Source organism: Lutra lutra, chromosome 5, assembly GCF_902655055.1.
Source record: "Lutra lutra chromosome 5, mLutLut1.2, whole genome shotgun sequence".
NCBI lineage: Eukaryota > Metazoa > Chordata > Mammalia > Carnivora > Mustelidae > Lutra > Lutra lutra.
In genome coordinates, this window is record NC_062282.1 from 142,071,861 (window position 1) to 142,092,879 (window position 21,019).

Here is a 21,019-nt window from a genome sequence, read left to right on the forward strand (position 1 = left end):
AGGGCCTGCCTGGGCCTACTTAGCCATAGTGACTCCATGTTGCCTAGGTAGCCATTTTGTTGTTTAATAAATGCCTCAGCAGTTACTGATACCAGTTCCAGGCAACCGTTACTAAAACACATACCTAAAACAAGGCCATTTTATTGTTTAATAAATGCCTCAGCAGTTACTAGTATCGGTTCCGGGTAACCATTACTAAAACACACAGGTAGGAGACATCCAATCAGCCAAAGCCACATATGTAGAGGTCTGCGGTTGTGCCCTATAAAACTAGCCTGTAAGACCAAAGAGGGGTTGCTCTTTTCAGAGGTGGCCCTGGCCGGTCAGTCTGACTTTTAATGTTTGGCATAGAATAAAGCTTTACATAACGTTCACTTTGTCTCAGCCTCGTTCCCCTGGGCCAGTCTAACTTCTAATGCTTGGCATAGAATAAGGCTTTGCTTAACTTTCACTTTGTCTCAGTCTCATTCCTTTGATAATGGACCCAACAGTAGTATACACACACACACACAAAGGAATATTACTCAGCTATTAAAACAATAAAAAGAAGAGAGCTTTTCATTTCCAAGAACACAGATAGACCTAGAGGATGTAAGTGAAAAATACATCACACAGAAGGAGACAAATACCATATTATATCACTTCTATGTACAATCTAAAAAAAAAAAAAAAGAACAAATGAATAAACAAAGCAGAAACAGATTCATAAATACAGACCACCACAAATTGGTAGCCAGAGCGGGGAAAGTGGGAGGAAGAAGGCATGGGAGAAAGGGGTGGGGTGGGAGGTACAGGCTTCCAGCTATGGAATGAACAAGTCATAAGAATAAAAGGTGTACCACTGGGAATATAATCAATGGTATTTTAGTAGAGCTGTGTGGTGATGGATGGTAGCTACAGTTGTGATAGGCACAGCATAAAGCATAGTTGTTGAATCTTTCTCTGTTGCACAAGAGACTAATTTAACAGTAATTTAATTAAACACTGTGTGTCAACTCTAATTTGGGGCACCTGGGTGGCTCAGTGGGTTAAGCCTCTGCCTTCGGCTCAGGTCATGATCTCAGGGTCCTGGGATGGAGGCCCACATTGGGCTCTCTGCTCAGCAGGGAACCTGCTTCCTCCTCTCTCTCTGCCTGCCTGTCTGCCTACTTGTGATCTCCGTCAAATAAGTAAATAAAATCCTTTAAAAAGGGGGGGGATATATAACTGGTACATGTTTTCTATTTTTTTTTGTGTGGTTTGTGTATTGTGCTTTTTTGCGTGTTCCAAATATTACCATAATGAGTCACTGCATCCCTTGTACTTTCTTCTTAACTGTTTATTTTCATTTACATGCACAAAGACATGCCATGATTCTGCCACAATTTATGAGATGATTTGTAGGTATTAAACATGCTACATTTATGGCAGAACAGGGAGAGCTTTGTTATGTGATCCTAGACATAAATATGCACTGTCTACTCATTAGCCAACAATAAATAGGGCAGGTGAGCTTTCTTTTCCCAAACCCATGTCTTGGGTTGTCTGAGAAAATGTAATGTCTAGAATGTAATCTAAAAACTATTTGCTTTATATATGATATATTCACTGATCCTCTAAAAAATGAAGTTTTAATGGTGAGAGGTTTTAAAACCATAAATCTGAAAAACAGAAACATCAGCTAACATCTCATTTTATGTACTGTGTATGAGGATTTTAAAGATGTGTGATCAATTAACCGGAGTCAATTCTGATGTTTCTCATAGATCCCATGGTTGGCCGTGGCCATCCATAATACACTTATTAAAAATCTGGAAGATTTGAAAGACCATCATGTGATGAATTTTGCCTGGTGGAACACTGATTTTGACAAGTTCTTGATTCATAGTCCCAAAACACGGTTTGCCACCTTTCTCTGACACTACCATTTTTATAAGAACGACTCAATCTTGTTATTCAGAACTCATTCTTCCTCGAATTCACCAGTTTCAGTTTTAAGCTATGTCATCACTCTATTATACAACAATTTAGATTCTGTCTAGCTTTCATATCAAATATGTCAGGTGAATATTATGTAGATGAGGCATTTATTGGCATAATCGTTTGTTGTCTGTCTTGTCCAAAAAGCTGTAAGTTCCATCAGAAACTATCTGTGCTGCTCACCACTATATACCCAGAGCCTAGGACAGGGGCAGGTGCACAGGAGGCAATTTCTAAGTAGCTACAGAATGAATCTATGACTCTCAGTTAACTCCATAACAAATCCATATGCACTGAAATTTTTTTAAGATTTTTTTTTAAAGATTTTATTTATTTATTTATTTGACAGAGAGATCACAAGTAGGCAGAGAGGCGGGCAGAGAAAGGGGGGAAGCAGGCTCCCCGCTGAGCAGAGAACCTGATGCGGGGCTCGATCCCAGGACCCTGAGATCATGACCTGAGCTGAAGGCAGAGGCTTAACTTCCTGAGCCACCCAGCTGCCCCACTTTTTTTTTAAGATTTTTTAAAAGATTTTATTTATTTCTGAAATTTTGATAACAGAGTATAACTCCAGTTCTTGTCCTGCAAAAAGGGGATAATAACCTTCATGTAACATCTGTCCTTTCTTTAATCAATTGGTACTCCCTTCACCCATTTATTGAATGATTGATTAATTGAACTTATTATTTTCCAAACTCTGGGTATTCCGTAGTAAATAAAACATACTTTATCGTGGGGCTCAAGAATATTACAGCATTCGTGGAAAACCTGTATTTATTATTTACCAGTATTTATTATATGTAAGTACCCCCCATCCAGAGTACTATGAGCATGACACAAACACAACAATAAAAATTACAGGAAGCTGTAAGAGTAAGTGATATGAGCCAAGGGGATTGAGGCACACTTCTGAAAAAGAAGATGCAGGCAGAGATCTGAATACTGAAATGAATCCCCAAGATGTGGGGGTAAATCTTCTGATGGACCATGTTGTGGGAAAGTCTCAGGGCAGCCAACACAGTTACCACCCAGTACCGAAGGATGAAGTGAAGCCTGGGCACCCACTGGCTCTAAAACGTGCCGAATGGCACGATGGGGGGCAGAATACCATGCGTACTGTGCTCCACTGGGAGGACCTTGCTCCTTTTCCCTGCTTCTGTGTTACAGGGTTAGCATGAGAGTGGTTTGTGACTGGAAGAGAAGTGGAGTACTTGTACACCAAGTAGCTGGGCTTATGTACAAGTGCAGAGGGGCTGAAAATGCTGTCTGCCCATCACCCTGGGGCCCCAGTCCTGTGGAAAACTAAGTTGAGATGAAGTCACTCCAGAAAGAAGTGCTTTCTTTCCAAGCTAGCTTGTTTCTAGAAAACACCATCCATCCCTGAGGTCGATCAGTCAATAATTCTGCATTTCTTACAAAGAGGCAGAGGAGTAGCAAGGAGCGTAAGCCAGGAGAAAGAACAGATACCCGAGGACATGAAGAAAGTCTGGTGTAGTGGGAGCAGAAATCATGGGAGATTTCTAATAATGTTTGATCACAGCCTGTTCACATATTAGTGCTTTCATTATACAGATTTTGTGCGCATTACAGGATTTAGCTTTGCATGAAGTGGACATCTGAAACAAGACAGTTTGGTGTTTCATTTTGGTTTAAGCACCTGGCAATAAAAAGGCACATTGTCGCAGGGGATTTTTATTTAAAAAGTTCAGTATTTGATGCAATAACTAACTTTGTTCATCCTCTCACTTCTGCTCTTCCAGAAACAATGATACTGTTTAACATAGTGTAGGTCTGCTCGTTCTCACGAGAGCTTACTGTGACCCCCTTTGCTACTGGGCTGGATCTATATTCCTAGCAGAACAGTTACCAGAATCTTGTATGTAGGTACTGAAGTACTAATGTGGCCCATGTATTCTTCTAAAAAGGTTCTAATACAACAAGCAGCAACAGAACCCAGAATCCTTACATATGGTATAGATAAAATTAATAGGTACGGTCGTGAAACACAAACCCATCCTGCAAGGCACACGTTAATTACTAGTACACTGATGAGAAATGTCTTTTTTTTTTTTCTTAAAGACTTTTATTTATTTATTTATTTGACAGACAGATCACAAGTAGTCAGAGAGGCAGGCAGAGAGAGAAAGGAGGAAGCAGGCTCCCGGCTGAGCAGAGAGCCCCATGTGGGGCTGGATCCCAGGACCCTGGGATCATGACCTGAGCCGAAGGCAGAGGCTTAACCCACTGAGCCACCCAGGCACCTCCCAGTGTTTTATTTCTATCTCTAATGCTCAGTCTACCCACACAATCATACTGTTTCTGGTAGACAGCACTGTGTAACTAAGAATAAGAAACACAGTTCATTCTGAGAACCGAACTGTATGGATCAACGGGACTTCCTGAGGTATTAAAGAACCATCTATCTGTGTTGCAAGCTAGAGTGGGACTGACTGGGAGCAAAACAGGCTGGACGTTCATTCTGATGTCTGCCATACACATTGGACGTGGTGGGGAAGGAATGACCATTTGTATGGGGTAATTTCTATCACACGTAGTCAAGAATTAGCACACACTTTAGCCTTCAACAATTCTGCTAAAATTCTGCTTCAGGAAAAGGTACATAGAGAAATTCTTTCAGAAACCTAAAAATACTATATTATACACAAGTCTTCCTAAAAGCACCTGGTCTTTGGAAAGACAACAATCTGGAACGATGACTAAGTAAGGCATTTTGCATCACGGTGGGAATTATCAGCTTCGGAAGAGGCAGTTTGAAGCTCAGTATCACTGAAGACAACCTCTCAGGGAGATACCACTTCAAGCACTGCCTGCCTAGATCAGTACAAATTAGAGATTTTACCCAGTGTCAGGTTCTACTAATAATTTAATAAATCCAGGAAGACTGAAGCAGAGCCGGATGTAGTTGGGATCATCCAGAGAAACCCCTAGGTCCTTTCTTGGCTTATTACATGTTCTCTGTCTAGGTCAGATTAACTAATATCTGAGGTGTTTCAGCTACATTGGTGATCACATCATTTACACAGGAGGAAGCTGTCTTCAACACTACATATCCATGTTTTACACTCTGACAGTATAAAATAGTGTTTCTCATGACCCATAATTACATCGGCTCCACATTTATTTGCCATAAATAACAGAGACAGAGCAATTAAACACCGCTACTTCTGTACCACAGAAGTCCCATTAGTGTATTTGCTAGCAGGTCTGTCATTCACGTACTTTCAAGATTTCGAGCCAGCTACTGACCATCTCCTTCACATATCCTTACATTCCTCACAGACTGTGATAGAATTAGAAAGGTTTCTGTCCTCCAAAATAATAAATTATTTTCTGATTTCCTTTTGGACATCTGGATGGTGTTTTTATGTAAGAGGTAAAGGTCTAAAGGTATATATGCATGCCACTCAATTATCTCAATATTAGTTTCATACCAATTTGCAATTAAACTTCATAATCATCTTGATGAAAATAGTAACAGCTGGTATATATCCAGAATTATGTTATCTTTTTACTTTTTAAAAACTTAAATATCTCCTTTTAATAAATTCTTAATTTGCCTTAGTGAATAATGTCTTTTTATTTTGATGACATATTGTCCTTCTGTGGTTTCTGCAGTTGAATCTAATAAGAGGTTATGCTTTCCTAACAATTAACTTTCAAGGATAAGTTCCATTATTGCATGCTAGGATTTTTAATATTGCGCCAAACAATATCCCTTCGAATAATAGAGTAATTGTGACAATGCAAACCATTAAACCATCTTCTCCAGTGTACAGTTGTTGTAGTGATTTCTCCCTTTTAGCCAGTTTCAAATCTGTATTTTATTTGATTTTACCTCTGGGTTATGTTGTACCTCCCCCCCTTTGATACAATAGACTTTTTCCTAAGGCTTTTTTTTTTTAAGACTTTATTTATTTATTTGACAGACAGAGATCACAATAAGCAGAGAGCCAGGCAGAGAGAGAGAGGGAAGCAGGCTCCCTGCTGAGCAGAGAGCCCGATGTGGGGCTTGATCCCAGGACCCTGAGATCATGACCTGAGCAGAGGCTTAACCCACTGAGCCACCCAGGCGCCCCTTTCCTAAGGCTTTTGTCAATTATGTTTCATCTACTGTGCACAAACATTTTAAGACCTTATGAGATCAAACAGCCAGCGTGGGAATGGTAGGGATCCTCATCTCATCCCAGGAATTTCAAACTCTCAAGTTTAACTGTCTTGCTTGACACAGTATGGATTAACCAAATGGCAATCTGAGGGGACTCGATTTATTTATGGACTTGATATTTAATTCAATTTAGTGAAAAATGCTGTATCTATATGCACTACAACACAACTATTTTTCAATTATACTAATTATAATCTTATTTCTTATGATGGTGTTATTCATTAAATTCCTCTCTATCCCCTATCAGAATAAGATCAAAGAGGAAGGAGAAAGGCATTAGGGAAAAAATAGAAGTTCATATTCACTGACAAAATGGTAGAGTTGTCAGATAAACACAAAACAAGCTTAAAAAAGACTTTAAGGGGCACCCAGGTGGCTCTCCACTTGGGTCATGGTCTCAGGGTTGTGGGGTCAAATCCCATCTGGGGCTCAACACTCAGTGGGGAGTTTGCTTGAGATTCTCTCTCAGTCTGCCCCTCCCCCTGCTCATGTGCTCTCTAAAGTACATAAATAAATCTTTAAAAATATATCTTTTTTTAGTGCATTTAATAAAAATGAGTAATGGTTTTATAGATTCATTAAAAATTTCAAACTTTAACAATTCTCAGCTATTTAAATATTCATTTTCCAAGGCAGCTGCTGATCCCTTTTTGAAAAACTAACAAAAAGTTAAATATCCTGATATCTGTGAAAAAATATATTTTAAAAAATTTTTCAGTTATTGGGGCGCCTGGGTGCTCAGTGGGTTAAAGCCTCTGCCTTCCGCTCAGGTCATGATCCCAAGGTCCTGGGATCAAGCCCCGCATTGGGCTCTCTGCTCAGCAGGGAGTCTGCTTCTTCCTCTTTTCTCTGCCTACCTCTCTGCCTACTTGTGACCTCTGTCAAATAAATAAATAAAATCTTTTTAAAAAATTTCAGTTATTAAGGACACTTCCTTGTCTTTAATCATAAAAATCAGTTTAAATTTAGTTAAATTTAAGATAAATCAAATTTAATTAATTTAATTAATCAATTTTAATTAAATAAAAATTTAAAGTTTTGTTTTTGTTTTCCTTATGAGTCATCTACATGGCGGAATGGCCGAGTTCTTTAAGGAAAGAGTTCAGGTTCCTTTCATCCAGAGTTCATGCAGAAGGGTGAAAAAATATACAAGAAGATTTAAGAACTCCAAAGAACCTTTTTGTTTGTTTTTCCTCTTAGTTACAGAAATATTTAAATAGATAATGCAGAATAAAATGAAAAGCTATATGCATATTACCTTGAATAATTAAAAACTATTTGCTTCAACTATTTCTTTAAAAGCATTTTAAAATAAATTGCAGGCATCATTACATTTCAACAATGAATACTTCTCTGAGAATCTTTTACAAATAAGGACTCGTTTATATAACCGAGACATGGTTATCAGACCTAACAAAAGCAGCAATTATTCTCTAATTATATCTAATATCCAATCCATATTCATATTTTCTCTGTTTTCCCCAATATCATTTACAGCTGCTTGAATAATTATCCCTTAGCTGAACCCTTTAGGTTGTCTTTTTAATCCAAAGGAGTCTTCCTTTGATGGCAGTGATGGCTGTGATTTCTTTTGTAGACATTTCCTACCTTCTGCACTGACGTGATCGTTCCTCAGGTTGGGATTTGACAATCCCACCATATTTTATTACTGGCAGAATACATGTTTTATCTAAAGACTCAAGTAGATTCAAGTTGAAATGATTTTGACAAGTTTAAGAGATGATGCTGTACATTTTGGACCACATCACATTAGGAGACCTGACATTTCTGTTCTCCCATGATTAGTGATGATGAGATTCATCTCTGACTTCAAATAGTGACAGAAACTGCTCTCTATGCAAACTTAGTTTCACTCTTTATACAGTAAGTAATCTGAAGAATGAGAATTTGAACAACCCAGGTTTGCTGTGAACATTTTACGTCTTGGACCTAGTGTATGTTGAAGGTCTTTTCCAAATGACTATTTTAGAAATAAAAAAAAAATTGGGAAAAATATATATGTTTTTTATCATTCTATCTAATTTATCCACTGTTATTTTTCTTTACAGATTTTTCTCAGCTATTACATGATTTTAACTATGAAAATATTTTTCAGAGGAATGCCAGGACTAATGTATAATTCTTCCCACTAACCAATTTTCAGAGAGCGAGGGAGTGGGTCATTTCTAATGGTATCAAATATTTGTTGTCATTGTTTGTGGTTCACTTTCTCTTTTTGAACATAATTATAAACGTGGATTTTTCATAAGTTTAGTGTGTTTCAGGCAACTGAAGTATATCTTGATGTGATGTTTAAGTAGTTCTAAAATTGACCAATGGGGAGGAGTTCAAGGTGGCCCTTACAGGTTTTTATTTTTAGAAGTACATTTTTATTTGCTTGTCTTTTGCTTTTCTCACAGAATGTTACAGGCCCTTCTTATGATTGCCTGTCAAGAACTGAAGACTGTCAGTTCTCTAGGAAGTACCAGTTCTTCTTAGTGAAGAGTAGAATTTATCGCTAATTAGGGGCCAGAGTTTATTGTCAGTATCATTTCTTCTAACTTTTCTGGTAGCGAGGCTAGGAAATATACTGTCTAATGTACTTCCATTTCAAATTCAACACTTCAGGGTTTTAGTTATTTTTTTTTGTATACATGTATATGTGTATATTGTCTTTCACATAGAAATTTGATTCACCCCCCAAAAAGTTTTTCACACAACATGCATGAAAGAGTTACAAAATGATCATACAATATTAACAGCAAGATGGAGATCAATATAAGGTATGTTAGCATTTCTATATCTTTAAGCATCTTGTTTACTTATATTATTATCTGTTGAGCATAGTGTAACAGAGAAGTTGAATCACTATGCTGTACACTTGAAACTAAGGCAACACTGTGTATCAGGTGCACTCAAATAAAGAATTAAAGAGAAAATGATCCGAACAGAGAAATACAAGTTGGAAATGAAGACATATCTTATGAACAAAATTCTTCTTGTATAAAACAGAAATTAAAAGTTAAATAATTTCATTAAGCCATTTCTAAATGTGTCATATTTAAGCCCTACTCTGAATCACTTTTTAACTCAAAGTCATCAAACTTTGTACTGTTTTATAGTACACTGTCCTTTTGCAACATTTATTGTTGAAAGCAACATTTCTTTACATAGTGGCACCATTATCTCTGGATTTTAAATCCAAAGGACTGGAATCCACTTGGATATATTACTGTTTAAGAAAACTTGCATTTTCTACTCAAGGTCACCAGAAAGTTTTTGTAAGTTGATGCACCCTATCTCAGAGATGATTCTGAATTATGAATGAATCAGTAACACTAGCCTATTAATTGCTTTAAAAGTCTTCAGTTACGCTGATAAATTTGGCAATTTTTTATGCCTTCACTTGCTTTGCTTGGTGTACAACTCCAACCTGTGAGCTATCAATTCTGCACATAACTCAATTTAAATGATGGGAAAAAAACTATTAAAATGTTCATATGCCACCAAAGAAACCTCTTTCAAGATATGCCTCCTGAGCTAAGGGATGCAAAAGCAAAAATTAACTACTTGGACTACATCAAAATAAAAAGCTTCTGCACAGTGAAGGAAACAATAACAATGTTAAAAGGCAACCCATGCAATAGGAGAGGTATTTGCAAATGATGTATTTGCTCAAGGGATAGTATCCAAAATATATAAAGAACTTCTAAAACTCAACATCAAAAAACTCCCAAATAATCCAATTAAAAATGGGCAGAAGACAGGAATACACATTTTTTCCAACAAGACAGACAGATGGCCAACAGACACATGAAAAGATGCTCAACATCATTGATCATCATGGAAATGCAAATAAAAAACCACAGTGAGCTATCACGTCACACCCGTCAGATTGGGTAAAATAAAAAACACTAAAACAAAAAGTATTGGCAAGAACATGAAGAAAAAAAGGCACTCCTGGCTTGTGCACTGCTGGCGGGCACGCAAAGTCATGCAGCCACCGTGGAAAGGCGTATGAAGTTTCCTCGGGAAGTTAAAAATAGAACTACGCTATGATCCATCAAATGCACTAGTGGGTATTTACCCTAAAAATACAAAAATACTAAATCAAAAGGATACATGCACCCAATGTTTACAGCAGCATTATCTACAATAGTCACATATGGAAACAGCCTAAGTGTCCATCAAGTGATGCATGGATAAAGAAGTGGTATACAAACTCAATGGAGTAATAGCTCTAAAATAGAACAAAATCTGCCATTTGCAACAGCACGGACAGGACAGAGCTAGTGCATTATGCTAAGAGAGAGAATTTAACCAGAGAAAGACAAACACCACAGGATTTCATTCATATGTGGAATTTAAGAAACAAATGAGCAAAGGGGGAAAAAAGAGAGAGAGGGAAAGAGAGGGAAACTGAGAAACAGACTCTCAACTACAGAGAATAAACTGATGGTCTCCAGAGAGAAGGTGGGTGGGGGGATGGGTGGGAGTGGGTGATGGGGAGTAAGGAGGCCACTTGTTATGAAGAGCACCAGATTTTGTATAGAAATATCAAATCACTATATTGTATATCTGAAACTAATATCACACTCTATTTGACTGGAAATAAATAAAAAACTTGAATTATGATACATGATAATTACACTAATGATAATTAAGATATGATTGGCCTGCTACCCTACAGAGAGATGTGTCATACACAAAATACAACCTGATTTTAGAGTTGTAAAAAAAAAAAAATGCTTGCCTTGAAGTGGTAAGATATTGTCAAATACCATCCCTACAGATATAAATAACACGATTTCTTTTCTCCTAATTTTGGTGTCAAACAGTCTGATTTTCATCTGCTTCAAGAGATGAGAAAACATTTTAAGTGTTGTTTTGATTTTCTCTTATAAGAGTAAATCTGAGCGTTGTTTTCACAGGCTTACAGGTTACTGGCATTTCTTTAAGTAAGATTTTTATGTGTTTGACCATTGTGTTCTCAGGACCTTGGACCTTTTTTCTTGGTAACAAGGAGGTTGGAATGAGTTTGTGAGATTGACCTATGCCTGTATTATAAACAGCAAATAATTTCCTGTTACTTTATTTTTCCTTATTTTCTAAAAATCTCTGAATTATATATTCACAATAATTCCTATTTTCTTGTACTATTTCTGGAATTTGAATAAAAATGTTTTTCGCTCCAAGGTCACAGAATAATTCAACCAATGTCATTTTATAATGACATGGTTTACATTTCCATTTTTAAATTTCAGACCATGTGGACATGATCCCATCATGCAATGTGAGGTAACATTTTAGGAAGAGCTATTTAGGTGACCCAACACTCCAACACCATTCATTAAAAAGTCTACCTCTTTCTCATTGATTTGAAACAACATCCGTACTGCATACTAAATTTCCTATGCACTGAGTTGTCTGTCTAGATTTTAGATTCTCTTATAAGCATCTGTCCATATGTCTGTGTCATATGCAGTGATTTTATTACTGACACTTCCTCTTAGGTTTTAACATGTTCGGTGTTTTAGGAGATGTTACTCAGCTATTCAAGCACTGCTCAGGCCCACTACTGTTTCTGAGGATCTACTTATCATTTTCTTCCTCCAAGATTGACATATTTCTTACTACCATATTTCATATTTTCATTACTGAAAATGAGGTCTTCTCTTTTCACTATGGCATCTAGTTGATTGTTTTTATACATAACGAGCGATTTAATTAATATCCCGCCCCCTTCATGAATTTTCCCATAGTTGTAGTAGCTTTTCCATTGATTTTTTTTTCAGTTTTTCCAGCTAAATAAAAAAGCGATTTCTTAAGAGTTATTTTCACCTTCTTCTCCACATTTGTTATATATCAAATTGGTTTCTCCTGTTTAATTTCATTGACTAGGATCTTCAGTGCATGTTTGTTTTTTTAAAATTTTTAAATTTTACATATATATAGAAAACTATATTAAATAGTACAGAATAAATTATTATCAAATACCCTCCTGCGTGACCTAGTGGATGCTGGTATAACCACACCAGCCTTCTACTGACTGTTTGCACAATCTCTTCTAGCACCCTTACTCATTGTTATTATGACCTCATAAAAACTTCCTTTTCAATATCATCTATTTTGGGTCTAGAGTTTCCATTTGATTCTTTTCCTTGTATCATCTACTTCTCTCATTATGTTCATGTTTCCTTTTGAAATCTGAGCCTATAAAACGTATGTATAGTAACTGTGTTAAAAATTCATGTCTACAAAATTAAAAATAAACAAACGAAAATTCATGTCTACAAATGACAAGCCTCTGATCATTGCTTCTGCTCCCTGTGGGGTGATTTTCTCCTCTGTGTTCTTACAGCCCCTAACAGTTCCAATAGGTAAATGCTGCTGTTGGCAGTGGTTTTCTCTACTGTATTTTAACAAAGTTCTTAGCCTTAGCTGGCTTATTCCATTGCTTTAGTATCTGCTGCTTCTCCCAAGGAAACCTACTGTGCCACACGTTTTTCCTTTTAATTTGTTCACTCCGACCTGTGCCTTCTTGGAGATGGGCACAGGAGTTCTGATGCAGGACAGAACTATCTTCTTCAGGAAGTAAACCTTTACTGAAGTTGTCTGTCTTCTTCTACGCCTAAGTCCTTACTGTCCCTCTTCTTCTGTGCACCCACCATCAGGCTCACAGCCCTGATTCTACTGATCCCAGGTTTCTTTTTTCCACTTAAACTTACAAGATGAAGTTTATAGTTTACTCTATCATCTAGTTACTCTGTCAAGGTAGGTTAAACATATTTTCTATCCGTGTTGCATGGTATCAATTTTGGGAAAGGTGTGAGGATAATCTGATCTAGGCAAATGTCTTCATCCTAAAGCAAGTCAGAAAGCCCACTCCACAGAATCCAACATGGTCACAAAAACTAGGCTTCAGTAAAAATAGACAGATATTAAAAGACTCAACATAGTGTATAGATATGGCCATGCTTGAGTTTGCCTGGAACGGTGAAGTAAAGGAGAAAGCTGGTGAGGAAAGACCAACAGATTTTCCTGAGGAAATGCAGTAATACAGAATATGGTATAGCTCCATTTTAACCGTGGGTCACAGGTCTTTTTATAGCTGTACACAACAGGAATATGGTATTAGATACGAGGTGGAAGTTATAGAAAGTAATTACACTGGGTTCCTTGGAAGTATAGGCCCCTGATGATTAATGGAGAAGTTAAATTCTATTAAATCAGTCATGATAGAACACTGAGGTGGAAAGATATTTAATGTCTTATACAAGTTTGGGATTAAGCCAAAAGAAGTTGGGATAGAGAATACTTTCAGATTATTCTTTGGCATCCTGGATGATACTTTTGCTTAACAAAGTATCTTAATCTGAGAACATTAAGCAATAGGGCTGAAGATGATCCCATTATGCATCTCCCATTTGTGCCCCTAATATTTGGGCATTCTTGATCTGCAGAAACAAAATACTATTATAGCTATTCATGTAAAGCAATTAATTATTGAGTGTTTGCATATCTATGAGGTTGTAATTATACTAATATTGCATTTATTCCCACATGAAGAAAATAAGCATCAGAAACTTAATTTACTCAGTATCCATCTACTGGTAAATATTCCAATCTGTGTGACTCCAAAGCTAATATCCTTAATGTCTGCATTACAGCTCCCCTGGATGGACAGTAACAACTGTATTACAGTTTTAAGAGCTAATAGTATGAAATTATCAAGGTAAAATAAATTCTCTATGAGTGATGAGGTACCTTATTTAAAAAAAAATTTTTTTTTTTCCTTAAGTGGTTGGGGACCATAATGCCAACCCCAGAGAAGAGTTGAAGCCTGGGGGAAAGAAGCTTGCCCAGGAAAGCATTTGGGAAAGATTGGATGACCAAGAAAGTAGCAATCTAAATTGGATAGTTGGCCTATAGATGTGCCCTTTCCTTAAAGTAGAGGTAAATGCAGCAGAAGTATTTTCCAATTGCCCTTACTTCTAATTTCACAAACCAACAGTCTGTGTTGGACATGTGTTGGACAACCTGGGGTTTCATAGGTAGCTTCTCACTGAGGTGTACTTGTTTTCCTAAGGTGTTGCTAATTAAGCAATCCCCCATTTTTTTTTGGAAGGTATGTATTGATGTTTAATAGGGTCCTTTTTAATAAGGTCCACATTCTTTAATTCCAGTTCAGCTAGGCTAAGGAAAAGTTAGAGAGGGGACTGCCTTACATTTAAGTGTGAAAAAAAGGGTACAGCTTACAGAGCCAGCTGTACATATTGCTACCAATGTAAAGCTACTAATTTTTGAGTGTTTACATCTATAATTTCTTTATACGAGATCCGGTTGGAAATCTGTAGCAAATTTAAATACAACTCGTGACTAACATATTTTATACAAACTATGGAAATGTATCTATGGTAACCGTAAGAAAATAAATACATGTAAATAAGTCAATTTTAGCTTTTCCAAAGTGATCATCTCATACATCTACCGTGTGACATAATAAACTCCGAGTTAATAGCAGTATAATGAAGGTTTAATGGATGTCATTTCTCACACATTTGGATTTTTAATTGCTTTTCTTTCAGCTTCATTAGCACAATGGCAACTGTTTAGTCACTCCAATTTTAAGGAGAAAACATCCCTTTAACTTTTTTTTTTTTTAAGGAAAAGGCCTATTGAGTAAAGATGTCACACAAATTCAAGCTTTCAGATGCCAAATATCAGAGTTGCTAAGGTATCTATTGTTCATTTTTTTCAGTAAATCTTAACACATTTACTCTGGAAACCACCCCTCCCTAGCACAGTGTCTTTGAGATGGCATGTCTGACATGATATCTCAACCAACTCCCTATCTCTGCTAAAGAAGGTCATGAGATACAAGAAAAAAAATCAAAGAAGCCCACCCTATTAACTCATGAACTGTAAGCACCATTTATACTTAAACCAGCTGATGACCCTTTTCTCTAGCCATGTGTAAGTTCTCTCTATACAGATGAAAGCTCAGAGGGATTTTTTTTTTTAATTGGGCTAGGAGTACCTTAAATTTGTCATGAGTTAGCCAGGTTAAATTCTCTACTTCCCGGGTCATGTGAGTCATTACAGCCCTGTGGCTCAAGCGAGTCATTTATTATGTAGCTCAAGTTAGTTTTCAGGCATAGGGATCCAAAAGCCTGTTCACGGACCCAGTGATTTTGGTCAAGCAACTCAGGTCAAGAAACCATCATACACAATAGTAGCATCCCTGGCTAATCACCCCAGAATGCCAAAGCAGGATAGAAAGGACCCTGTGGCCGAGCACACATGAAAGATTTCCCAAGCAATGACAAAATGACAGAGATTTGGTAAACCACATATTTGAACTCCTTTTCGATTCCCTGATTATAAAGTATTGCTATACTGGTTCTATAAAATCAAATTAAACAACTGACTAACTCATTCAAAAAATTCCATGCAATAAAAAGACAATTTGGTTATGTTTTCTACATTTTCTAGCTAATTTCTTCCAAGGATTAAATAATTTTAGGGTCCCAGAGGCCATTTTGGATGCTAAAAAAAGAAAAAAAAAAACTCTGTTGACCAAGGGAAATTGCTTTATAAGCTCTTTCTAGAGCTTTCAATTTGGAAAGTTATTGTCATAAAGAAAGCAAATGTGATCTTCCAGAAGAGCTACTTTATTACACTAAGTAAACATCAATCAAACTGGCTTAAGTCCACATGTGAAGACCCGAGAGAAAAAGGAAGAATACAACTTAAAGTTAGGCAGTATAGATTCACTGAACTCTGTAGAAGACAGAAAATAATTTAACAGCTCCTGTTAACCCATTGTATATGATCACAAACAATGGAACTCTTCATGAGATGGTCCTAGTAAAATTTAATAAAAGAAGCAATTGTTCAAAGATGAGTGATTGAGAAGTAACCCAATATGTACATCATTTAAAATTGTTTCCTAACTTTTACAGTTCTGCATGTGATACAGTTTCCTTTAAAAAGTTATTTATTCTCCACAAATAAGTGAAACCATATGATAATTGACTCTCTCTGCTTGACTTATTTCACTCAGCATAATCTCTTCCAGACAAGGGGAGTTAGAGAGGAGAAGGGAGTTGAGGGAAATTGGAAGGGGAGGTGAACAATGAGAGTCTATGGACTCTGAAAAACAATCTGAGGGGTCTAAAGTGGCGGGGGGTGGGAGGGTGGGGGAACCAGGTGGTGGGTATTGGAGAGGGCACGTATTGCATGGAGCACTGGGTGTGGTGCTCATTGTTTTTAATGAATACTGTTATGCTGAAAATAAATTAAAAAATTTTAAAAAAAGTTATTTATTTATTTGACAGATAGAGTGAGAGAGCACAAGCAGGGGAAGCAACAGAGGGAAAGGGAGAAACAGACTCTCTGCTGAGCAGGGAGCCCGATGTGGGGCTCGATCCCAGGACTCTGGGATCATGACCTGAGCTGAAGGCAGACACTTAACCAACAGAGCCACCCAGACATCGCTACAGCTTACTTTTTCAACAGTGAATTTAATCACCACACTGTATGGTAACTAACATAATTAAGAAAAAAAGAAATTAAAAAAAACAGTGAATTTAATTATATTCATTTCTAAACATAAACAGAAATATGAGAAAGGTATGAGAGTAGATGGCACGTATTGCAATGAGCACTGGGGTGTTATACATGTACAATGAATCATGGAACACTACCTCAAAAACTAATGAAGAACTGCATGGTGACTAACATAGCATAATAATAAAAAACGAATAGATGGCAATATCTCTTTGGTTTTCTTTAGGCTTTGCAAGAATTAACAGAAGCTACCCTTTATGTTCTGTTGAGTTGTTCATTTTTGATGCCGTCCCACTGAGACAGCACTGACCAGGGGGATCACTACTGCATATGTCGGCAGCAACCAGGAAGAAAATAAAGAGATTTTTGCTTCAATATTCTTAACATTCTTACTAATCCCTCTTTCAGTCTCTGCCCTGCTTTCTTTTTCTCTCTCCTATCTCTTTCTGCCCTTTCTTCCCTCACTTCTTTACTGTTACCCAACTACATCAGGTGATTTTCACAGTATGTGATCAAGCATTCTAGAAGAAAAAGGAAACTAAGAGAAAGGTACATTTTTTAAAGAGGTTTACCCAAGATGATAAAACTTGTAAATGATCAGGACCAAGGCATCTTCCTGTGCCTTCCACACCAATATGAATGAAATTTTAGGATGAAAAACACTCTACAGTTAAAAATGAAAAAGAAAACTGTTCACTACATGGCATTAAAGCACCATCACATCAATGAGTAAGACTTCTTTAAAAACAGGTTCTCTAATAGCACTTTATTTCCTGAGTCATCATTGTCATAGAACTCTTGAAGGACAACTTATCGACACTAAAATAACTTAAGTAACAGCTTTCACCACAAATGACCCTTTTTGCTTCAATGATACTTTAACAATTTTATTTTTGCCTAGAAGTGTGATGAAGGTGAGTGAAATGGAATAGCATTGTCTAAATTGTAAGAAGAGGCTAGTCTTGAAAATGCAAAAAGGTCACATAGAAACAAACAATCTATGTCTTTCAGACATTATACAAATTCAAGACATGGAGAAATAAAAATCCATTTTTATGCTTATTAATTTATTTCAATCTCTATGAAGTTATTCAAACCTTCTGAAAAGTATTTTGCCCATTATATCTACAAAACCTCAAAAGGTTCGTAAAATGCTAAGCAACAATTCAACTTCCTTAAGTTCAACACAACCTGAGAAAATAAGTGGGAGTACAGGAGAGATCCGTAGTTATACAAATGGTCATCCTGGAATTATTTGTAATATAATAAATGTGAAGCATTTATATATCCCAGTTGTCCTACCAAGGTGGCCTGGGTATGGCATATGCAGGGACAGACCTGATCTGTACCCCTATAGCTCTAGCCCTTCTGTTGAGGCAGCCCCAGCATGGTGTGCCCCAGGGTACCTCGCCCATGTGCCTACTCTAGCTCTACGCATCTTGCCGAGCTAGACACACTTTATGGCCCAGCATCCCCACAGCCTGTGACTACCCCAGTTCCAGCCAGTTAACCAAAGCCACTAGGCACACATGGTCTATGCAGGGGACACTCTTACAGAAGGTCCTTCCTTCAAGAATGTTCCTCCTAATTCATGGAAATAAGTACCGAAAGCCAAACAAAAAGGTAAGACAGGAATATGTTCCAAATGAAAGAGATAAAAACCACAGGAAAAAATCTAATGAAATAAAGATAAGTAATTTATCTGATAAAGATTTCAAAGGAATGGTCATAAAGATGTTCACCAGCTGAGGGAAAAATGAACGAACTCAGTGAGAACTTCAAAAAAGAGACAGAAAATATAATTAGAGATGCAACAGAGCTGAAGAAAACAATAAATGAGATGAAAAATTAAGGGAATCAAGAGCAGATTACGACATAGGAGAATGGATTAGCAATCTAGAAGACAGAGTAAATCAGGAAAAAAAAAAGGAATAAAAAAATAAGAATAGGATAAGAGACTTCTCAAACAACATCGAGTGTACTAAATTTTACATGACCAGAATTCTAGAAGGATAAGGAAGAGAAAAGAGCAGAAACATTTTTGAAGAGGAAATAAAAAAAAGTACTTGGACACAAATATGAAACCAAAACTTTTGAAAACTTATGGGATGTATCATAAGCAGTTCTAAGAGCAAAATTATAGTGACAGAGGCCTACCTCAAGAAACCAGAAAAACCTCCCACAATCTAACCTTACATCTAAAGGAACTAGAGAAAGACCAACAAACAAAATCACTAATTAGAAGAAACCAAATAATAAAGGTGAGAGCAGAAATGTGAAATAGAGACTAAAAACACAAAACCAGATCAATACAGAAGACCAGATCAACACAAAGGAGATCAATAAAACTATAAGGTGGTTCCTTGAAAAGATACATTGATAAATGTCTAGGGAGATGCACGAAAAAAAAGAAAAAGAGGCCCAAATAAATAAAATGAAAAATAAAAGGAGTCACAACTGATACTAGAGAAATGCAAAGGGTTGTAAGAGACCACTATAAACAATTACAGGGTAACAGATTGGAAAACCTAGAAGAAATGGATGAATTCCTAGAAACACACAACCTTCCAAGACTGAATCAAGAAGAAATACAAAATTAGAACAGACTGATTACAAGAAATGAACATTGAATCAGCAATTTTAAGTCTTAAAAACAAAAGTCCAGGACAAATAGGCTCTTTCCCAGATAAATTCTACTGAGTATCTAAAGAAGAGTTATTACTTATACTCCTCCAATTATTATTATTATTTTAATTGAAGAGGAAAGAATGCTTCCAAGATTCTTTTACAAGGACAGCATTATCCTGACATCAAACCCAGATAGAGACCAAAAAGAAAGAAAATCACAGGCCAATATCCTTAATGAACATGGATATAAAAATCTTCAACAAAGTATTAATAAAAGAAGTGCAATTATTGTGAGCAACACTGGGTGATGTATGCAAATAACGAATCAGTAAACTGCACACCTGAAACTAATATTATCCTGCATTTTAACTAAGTAGAATTTAAACTTAAAAAAATTTAAAAATATATTGAAAGAATCATACAACACAATCAAGTGGGAATTATGCCTGAGACAAAAGAATGGGTCAACATTCGCAAATCCAACAACAAGATATATTACACTAACAAAAGAAGGACAAAAACTGGTGCACCTGGGTGGCTCAGTGGGTTAAAGCCTCTGCCTTCGGCTCAGGTCATGATCCCAGGGTCCTGGGATCGAGCCCCACATCAGGCTCTCTGCTCAGGAGGGAGCCTGCTTCCCTTCCTCTCTCTGCCTGCTTCTCTGCCTACTTGTTATCTCTGTCTGTCAAATAAATTTTAAAAATCTTAAAAAAAAGAAGAAGGATAAAAATTTTATCAAATAAAGCAGTAAAAAAATAAAGCAGTAAATGCGAGATGTTTGGAAATAACATATAGTGGGTAAGGGGTTATTATTCAAAATACACAAAGAAATTACACAACTTAGTATTTTTTTAGAAGGATTAAAAATGGGCAGAAGACTTGAATAGACACATCTCTAAAGAAGACACAAGAGAGCCAACAGGTACATGAAAAGCAGATCCAAATCGCTAGTCATAAGGAAATGCAAATCCAAACTACAATGATATATCAGCTCACATCCATCAGATTGGCTGTGATGAAAGGACGTATAGTAAAGGGAGCCCCTGACTACTCTTGATGGGAATGGAAACTGGCATAGCCACTACTTAAAACAGTGCTTCCTCAAAAAACTACCGGCAGAAATACTGTACAATTCAGCAAATCCACGTCTGCGCAATTATATGAAGAAAATGAAAACACCAATTCATAGAAACATACACACCCCACATTTACTGCAACTTTGTTTGTAATAGTAAGATATGTGAGCAACCTAAGTGTCCCCTGAGAGATGAATGGATAAAGAACATCACACACACATAGATTATGACACAGCTATTAAAAAGAAAGAGAGAGAGAGAGAATGAAATCTTGCCATTGTTAGGGGTTAGGTAGTCAGGGCTAGGGTCCCTAGCAAGGAAATATAGACTCAGGACAGCTAAAATAATACAGCACTGACATCCTGTTTTCAGCTTAGACAGGACTGTGCTGATGCTCTGCTTTGCCTTTGCAGAAATGACTTCTGCAAAATGTCCTAAAGTAAGAAATTTAACCACAAAAGCATTTGCCACGATCACAGACAAGGGGCATTTAAGACCCAAGTCCCCAATGTCAGGAAAAAAAAAAGGAGCATCAGCACATGGGCATTACCCTAAGAGTTAGATAGATACGTGACCCAAGACCTGATTGGCACAACTC